The sequence below is a fragment of the Oreochromis niloticus genome, linkage group LG15 (genome assembly GCF_001858045.2).
Source record: "Oreochromis niloticus isolate F11D_XX linkage group LG15, O_niloticus_UMD_NMBU, whole genome shotgun sequence".
Taxonomy (NCBI): domain Eukaryota; kingdom Metazoa; phylum Chordata; class Actinopteri; order Cichliformes; family Cichlidae; genus Oreochromis; species Oreochromis niloticus.
Window position 1 is genome coordinate 26,885,040 of NC_031980.2, and position 7,972 is coordinate 26,893,011.

Sequence of the window (7,972 nt, forward strand, 5' to 3'; positions counted from 1 at the left end):
ACCTATTCTTTATCTTCTCTTTGTCTGCCTCCATGCAAGTGCTGGCCGCTGCGGTGTGGGCCCAGGGCCCTCGTGGCAGGCACAATTCCTTTCCGTGGGCGCCGCTGGTGCAGAAGTGCCCACTGCCTTCTGCCCCAGCAATTCAATTCAATTCAGTTTTATTTATATAGTGCCAAATCACAACAACAGTCACCTCAAGGCGCTTTATATTGTAAGGTAGACCCTACAGTAATACATACAGAGAAAAACCCAACAATCATATGACCCCTATGAGAAAGCACTTTGGTGACAGTGGGAAGGAAAAACTCCCCTTTAACAGGAAGAAACCCTGGCAGAACCAGGCTCAGGGAAGGGCGGCCATCTGCTGCGACCAGTTGGGGTGAGAGAAGGAAGACAGGATAAAAGGCATGCTGTGGAAGAGAGACAGAGATTAATAACAAGTGTGATTCTATTAACAGATGTTGAGTGACAAAGGTGACTGAAAAGGAAGTACTCAGTACATCATGGGAATCCCCCAGCAGTCTACACCTATTGCAGCATAACTAAGGGAGAATTCAGGGTCACCTGATCCAGCCCTAACTACAGGGTGGGCCATTTATATGGATACACCGTAATAACATGGGAATGGTTGGTGATATTAAAGTCCTGTTTGTGGCACATTAGTATATATGTGAGGGGGAAAACTCCTCAAGATGGGTGGTGACCTTGGTGGCCATTTAGAAGTCGGCCATCTTGGATACAACTTTTTTTTTTTCAATACGAAGAGGGCCATGTGACACATCAAACTTATTGGTAATGTCACAAGAAAAACAATGGTGTCCTTCGTTTCAATGTAACTTTATTCTTTCATGAGTTATTTACAAGTTTCTCTTTCTTCACAGCCATTGACATGTTGAAGAGGTTAACGCGTGAGGAGCGGATCGAAATTGTGTTGATATCTGGTGAATGCAGTAACCGGGTCATTGCAGCAGATTTCAATGCAAGACACCCTATGAGACCACCCATCTCCCATGCTACAGTTAGCAAACTGCTTGCTAAGTTTTGTGAAACTGGTTCAGTGTTGGATTTGCCAAAATGTGGACGCAAGAAAACTGTCACTAATGAAGAAACATCAGTGGTTGTCCTAGCTTCATTCAGGAAGAGCCCACAGCATAGCACTCGCCGCATATCACTGGAGAGTGGCATTAGTCGAACATCCCTTCGGCGGATATTAGCTACTCACAAATGGCACCCTTACAAACTGCAGCTACTGCAGCATCTCAACGAGGATGACCCAGATCGGCGCACAGAATTTGCAGAATGGGCAAAACAAAAATTGGAACAGGACCCTCAGTTCACGCAGAAGATTTTGTTCAGTGATGAGGCAAACTTTTATGTGAATGGTGAAGTTAACAAACAAAACCACCGCTATTGGTCTGACACTAACCCACATTGGATGGATCCCTCCAAGACTGTTGGAACAACAAAAGTGATGGTCCATTCTTCATCAATGGAAACCTCAAGGCCACTGGATATTTGAAATTGCTACATGATGATGTTTCCCTCTTTATGCACCGAAGCTGGCACGTTCCCTGAGTTTTTCCAGCAAGATGGTGCACCACCACTTTATGGGTGCCAGGTCCAAGCATTCCTAGATGAACAGTTTCCTGGAAAGTGGATTGGTCGTCGTGGGCCAGTTGAATGGCCTCCAAGGTCTCCCGATCTGACCCCCTTAGACTTTTATCTTTGGGGTCATCTGAAGGCAATTGTCTATGGTGTGAAGATACGAGATGTGCAGCACCTGAAACTACGGATACTGGATGCCTGTGCTGGCATTTCTCCTGCGGTGTTGCTATCAGTGTGTGAAGAGTGGGAGAAGAGGGTTGCATTGACAATCCAACAGAATCGCACTGCAGGCTTACTTGTTGTTCCTAGCAGTGTTGGTCAAGTTACTTGAAAAAAGTAATCAGTTACTAATTACTGATTACTTCCCCCAAAAAGTAATCCCATTACTTTACTGATTACTTATTTTCAAAAGTAATTAATTACTTAGTTACTTTTTAAAAACACAATTTACAACCTGAATAGGTAATAAAGCGATAGATCTTTCAGCCCAATTCTACTTTTTCTGCATAATCCATCATACAAAATGTAATCAAATGGAAACGTCTCTTTTTAAAACTTGTTTTATTAGTTTTAATCTTTTAACTTTATGCATCAAGCAAAAATTTAATTATATGCAACATTCTCTGACTGGAAGAAATTTGTTTAACATTTAAACCTATTTTCTGCACATTCCAGCACATAAAATAAAATATTTTTTTTTGTTTACACTCACTCTTTCAAATAGATGCAAGTAAAACACAGCAGAAAATAAATAAAGTCAAAGACTACAGGTGAAAATAGAGCAACTAAAGCAGGACTGGGGTAGGCGGAGGTTTACCCTGGTGCAGGTGTGCCGCAGCGGTCAGTTGAAGACTCCACGAGTTTCTCTGTGAAGTTCCCATTACAGTCGTAGCGCATTCGGTGCTTGCTTGGAAGTTTAGGGGGGGGTTTTCGCTGTAAAAAGAAGTTTTCTTCCCACGCACAACGGACGCTAATGTTTTTGTCACTTTTTATGGAATCAAACTCAAAATAAGGTCAGTACTTCCACGCTTTAAAGGCTGCATGCTCATACTCTCTCCCGCACTCGATATATTATCCATTGTTGATCTGCAGACAGCTGTTGTCACGAACGTCACACTCGCTTACGTCACTGTCATGAGACATTCTCGCAAAAAACTCACGGTTTTAGTAACCCAGTAACGCAGCGTTCCTACGGGAAAGTAACGGTAATCTAATTACCGTTTTTGCAATGGTAATCCCTTACATTACTCGTTACTTGAAAAAAGTAATCGGATTACAGTAACGCGTTACAAGTAACGCGTTACTGCCCATCTCTGGTTCCTAGAGTATTTAAAAGTAGAATGGGAGGGAGAGCCTTCAGTTTTCAGGCCCCTCTTCTGTGGAACCAGATTCGGGAGACAGACACTATCTCTACTTTCAAGATTAGGCTTAAAACTTTCCTTTTTGCTAAAGCATATCGTTAGGACTGGACCAGGTGACCCTGAATCCTCCCTTACTTATGCTGGGATAGACGTAGGCTGCCGGGGATTCCCATGATGCATTGAGTTTTTCCCTTTCCAGTCACCTTTCTCATTCAGTATGTGTTAATAGACCTCTCTGCATTGAATCATATCTGTTATTAACCTCTGTCTCTCTTCCACAGCATGTCTTTCATCCTGTTTTCCTTCTCTCACCCCAACCGGTCGCGGCAGATGGCCGCCCCTCCCTGAGCCTGGTTCTGCCGGAGGTTTCTTCCTGTTAAAAGGGAGTTTTTCCTTCCCACTGTCGCCAAAGTGCTTGCTCATAGGGGGTCATATGATTGTTGGGTTTTTCTCTGTACCTATGAAGCGCCTTGAGGCAACTTGTTGTGATTTGGCGCTATATAAATAAAATTGAATTGAATTGAATTGAATTGAATTGAATGGGCAGCACATTGAACACATTTTATAAGTGGTCAGAAACTAGGCCCCAGGGCTCCAGGGTCCGTGGGGGAAAAGGAAGGGATCAAACACGCTCCACCCTTTCCAAATCGCACTCCACTCTCCTCAGCTGGCACAACCAAGTGCCTCAGCTTTGAGGAGCTGATCAGGTTTCATCTGTCAGTAATTATCTCCAGCATGTCACAGAATTCTGGAGAGTCAACTGGCATAGTTCCACCTGCTGAATACACAGAAAATTTTTTAGCAGCCACACAGTTCACACAACACTAATATTCACTATTAGATGCTTTTTGAACACCCCATTGCAATGTTTTATTCCTGGAATGTGAGTTTTTTTCCCAAGGTTCGCACTGTTGCTGTCACAGCGGGACAGAACAGACTCGCGCGCAGGCCCTAAGTCTCGAAAACACAAGAGTCTTTATCACAGTACACCAGGTGATCTATTTACAAAGGTGAGGGGAAGGCCAGACTCCGGGGGTCCACACACGAAAGGGAAAGACGCTGAAAGTCCACGCACACACTCCGTCCACTCCACACGCTCCTCTTCACACTCCACAGAAAGCACGATGGCTTACGCACACTCGATCACTTCAGAAAACACAGGGGTGGGTCCAGGGAATCTGTACACAGAGACACGAAGGGATTACAACGGAAGGTCACTGAGAAACACTCTAGAGTTAACTGAGCTGGCGTTACACTGACGAGGGTCGGCAACGGTCCAGCGACGAGAGACACAGAGCTGCCATCTTATAAAGGAGCTGGAACACTCTCATGATGAGCCACAGGTGCGTGGGTCAGGGGCAGGAGCCCACAGGTGAGCTCCGCCCAGGCCGAGGGAGGAGGGAAAGAGAGGAAGGGAGAGAGCAGGAACAAAAATGAAAATAAAAACATATGTAGCCATGCTGAACCGACCGGGTAGGCACAGGGACCCTGACAGTTTCACTCATTTTAGTCACCGACCTAATCAGTTTATTTAGCTTTTGAAATAAAAACATGTGAAATGCTGTCATGTATTTTAAAAGCAGTTTTGTTCCTATGTAACCAGGTGTGTGTGCTTGTCTAGGTGCTAGCTTCACCCGTACATCAGAAACACAAAACTGTTGGAGTCTCCACTCATTTAACCCTCAGCAACATTCTCAAGTCATCTTTCCCGGATATAATAACAATCAACTAGTTTACATTTCAATGGTGTGATATAAAGCGCCTTAAGGCGATTGTTATTGTGATTTGGTGCTATATAAATAAAACTGAATTGAATTGAATTCATCCATCCATCCATCCATCTTCATCCGCTTTATCCGAGGCCGGGTCGTGGGGGCAGCAGCCTAAGCAGAGAAGCCCAGACCTCCCTCTCCCCAGCCACCTCCTCCAGCTTATCCGGGGGAACACCAAGGCGTTCCCAGGCCAGCCGAGAGATATAATCTCTCCAGCGTGTCCTGGGTCTGCCCCGGGGCCTTCTCCCGGTGGGACATGCCCGGAACACCTCACCCAGGAGGCGCCCAGGAGGCATCCTTGTCAGATGCCCGAACCACCTCAACTGGCTCCTTTCGATGTGGAGGAGCAGCTTTACTCTGAGCCCCTCCCGGATTGCCGAACTTCTCACCCTATCTCTAAGGGAGAGGCCAGCCACCCTTCGGAGGAAGCTCATTTCTGCCGCTTGTATCCGCGATCTCGTTCTTTCGGTCACTACCCACAGCTCGTGGCCATAGTTGAGGGTAGGGACGTAGATCGACCGGTAAATTGAGAGCTTCGCTTTTACACTCAGCTCCCTCTTCACCACGACGGACCGGTGCAGCGTCCGAATCACTGCAGCCGCAGCACCAATCCGTCTGTCGATCTCCGGCTCCCTTCTCCCATCACTCGCGAACAAGACCCCGAGATACTTGAACTCCTCCACTTGGGGCAGGAACTCATCCCCGACCCGGAGTGGGCACTCCACCCTTTTCCGGCTGAGAACCATGGCCTCAGATTTGGAGGTGCTGATCCTCATTCCCGCTGCTTCACACTCGGCTGCGAACCGTTCCAGTGCGAGCTGGAGGCCTTCACCTGATGAAGCCAACAGAACCACATCATCCGCAAAAAGCAGAGATGAGATTCTGAGGCCACCGAAGCGAAAGCCCTCCGCCACTTGGCTGCGCCTAGAAATCCTGTCCATAAAAATTATGAACAGAACCGGTGACAAAGGGCAGCCCTGGCGGAGCCACCGGGAACGAGTCCGACTTATTGCCAGCAATGCGAACCAAACTCTTGCAACGGTTGTATAGGGATCGAATGGCCCGTAGCAATGGGCCAGACACCCCATACTCCCGCAACACCTCCCACAGGACACCCCGAGGGACACGGTCGAATGCCTTCTCCAAGTCCACAAAACACATGTAGACTGGTTGGGCAAACTCCCATGCACCCTCAAGTATCCTTGAGAGGATAAAGAGCTGGTCCAGTGTTCCGCGACCAGGACGAAAACCGCATTGTTCCTCCTGTATCCGAGGTTCGACTAGCGGACGAACTCTCCTTTCCAGCACCCTGGCATAGACTTTCCCAGGGAGGCTGAGGAGTGTGATCCCCCTGTAGTTGGAACACACCCTCCGGTCTCCCTTCTTAAAGATGGGGACCACCACCCCGATCTGCCAATCCAGGGGTACTGCCCCTGATCTCCACGCAACATTGTAGAGGCGTGTCAACCAGGACAGCCCTACAACATCCAGAGCCTTCAGGAACTCGGGGCGGACCTCATCAACACCAGGGGCTCTGCCACCAAGGAGTTGTTTAACTGCCTCAGTGACCTCGCCCCCGGAAATTGGCGGGTCACTCCCCTCATCCCCAGACTCTGCTTCCTCCTCGGAAGACGTGTCAGTGGGATTAAGGAGGTCCTCGAAGTATTCCTTCCACCGCCTGACAATTTTCTCAGTCGACGTCAGCAGCGCTCCGCCAGCACTATACACAGTGCAGGTAGAGCACCGCTTTCCCCTCCTGAGACGCTTGACGGTTTGCCAGAATCTCTTCGAGGCAGTCCGAAAGTCTTTTTCCATGGCCTCTCCGAACTCCTCCCACACCCGAGTTTTTGCTTCAGCCACTGCCCGAGCCGCATTCCGCTTGGCCTGTCGATACCTGTCGGCTGCCTCCGGAGTCCCACAGGCTAACCAAGCCCGATAGGACTCCTTCTTCAGCCTGGTGGCTCCCTTCACCTCTGGTGTCCACCATTTGGTTCGGGGATTACCACCACGGCAGGCACCAACCACCTTGCGGCCGCAGCTCAATGCAGCAGCTTCGGCGATGGAGACGCTGAACATGGTCCATTCGGACTCAATGTCCCCAGTCTCCCTCGGAATGCTGTTGAAGCTCTGCCGGAGGTGTGCGTTGAAGATCTCGCAGACTGGGGCCTCTGCTAGACGTTCCCAGCACACCCTCACTACGCGTTTAGGTGCACCGGGTCTGTCCAGCGTCCTCCCCCGCCACCTGATCCAACTCACCACCAGGTGGTGATCAGTTGACAGCTCAGCCCCTCTCTTTACCCGAGTGTCCAGAACATATGGTCGCAGGTCTGGTGATACGATTACAAAATCGATCATCGACCTGCGGCCTAGAGCATCCTGGTGCCACGTGCACTTATGGACACTCTTATGTTCGAACAAGGTGTTCGTTATGGCCAAACTGTGATTTGCACACAAGTCCAATAACAAAACACCACTCGGATTCAGATCAGGGAGGCCGTTCCTCCCAATCACGCCCCTCCAGGTCTCGCTGTTGTTACCCACGTGAGCATTGAAGTCTCCCAGCAGGACAACAGAGTCTCCAGATGGGGCACCTTCCAGCACCCCCCCAGGGACTCTAAGAAGGCTGGGTACTCTGAGCTGCCACTCGGCGCATAAGCACAGATGACAGTCAGGACCCGTTCCCCGACCCTAAGGAGCAGGGAACAAACCCTCTCATCCACCGGGAAAAACCCCAACGTACCGGCAGCAAGCCGAGGGGATATTAGAATACCCACCCCAGCCCGCCGCATCTCACCAGGGGCAACTCCAGACTAAGACAGAGTCCAGCCCCTCTCCAGGAGACTGGTTCCAGAGCCCAAGCCATGCGTAGAGGTGAGCCCGACTATATCTAGCCGGTACCTCTCAACCTCACGCACTAACTCAGGCTCCTTCCCCACCAGAGAGGTGACGAATTGAATTCATAACCCACTAAATTCACAGGACAAGATAATAACAGAGATGCATGTTTAAAATATAATCATAAAAGGTCATTTTCCTTCTTACTGTAAATCTCTTGTGTTATTCAATCAGCAGAAAAAGCATCTTACAACTGAATTTAATGTCTGATCACTGGTTAGTAACACCAGAGTCTCTCTTTTTATAAAAAGTTAACCTATTGTCCTGCAACCTGAAGAGTTAATTGTCAGCAGTGGATGAACTCAACATTTGATAACAAGTGTCTGTTTAGTTTTCCCT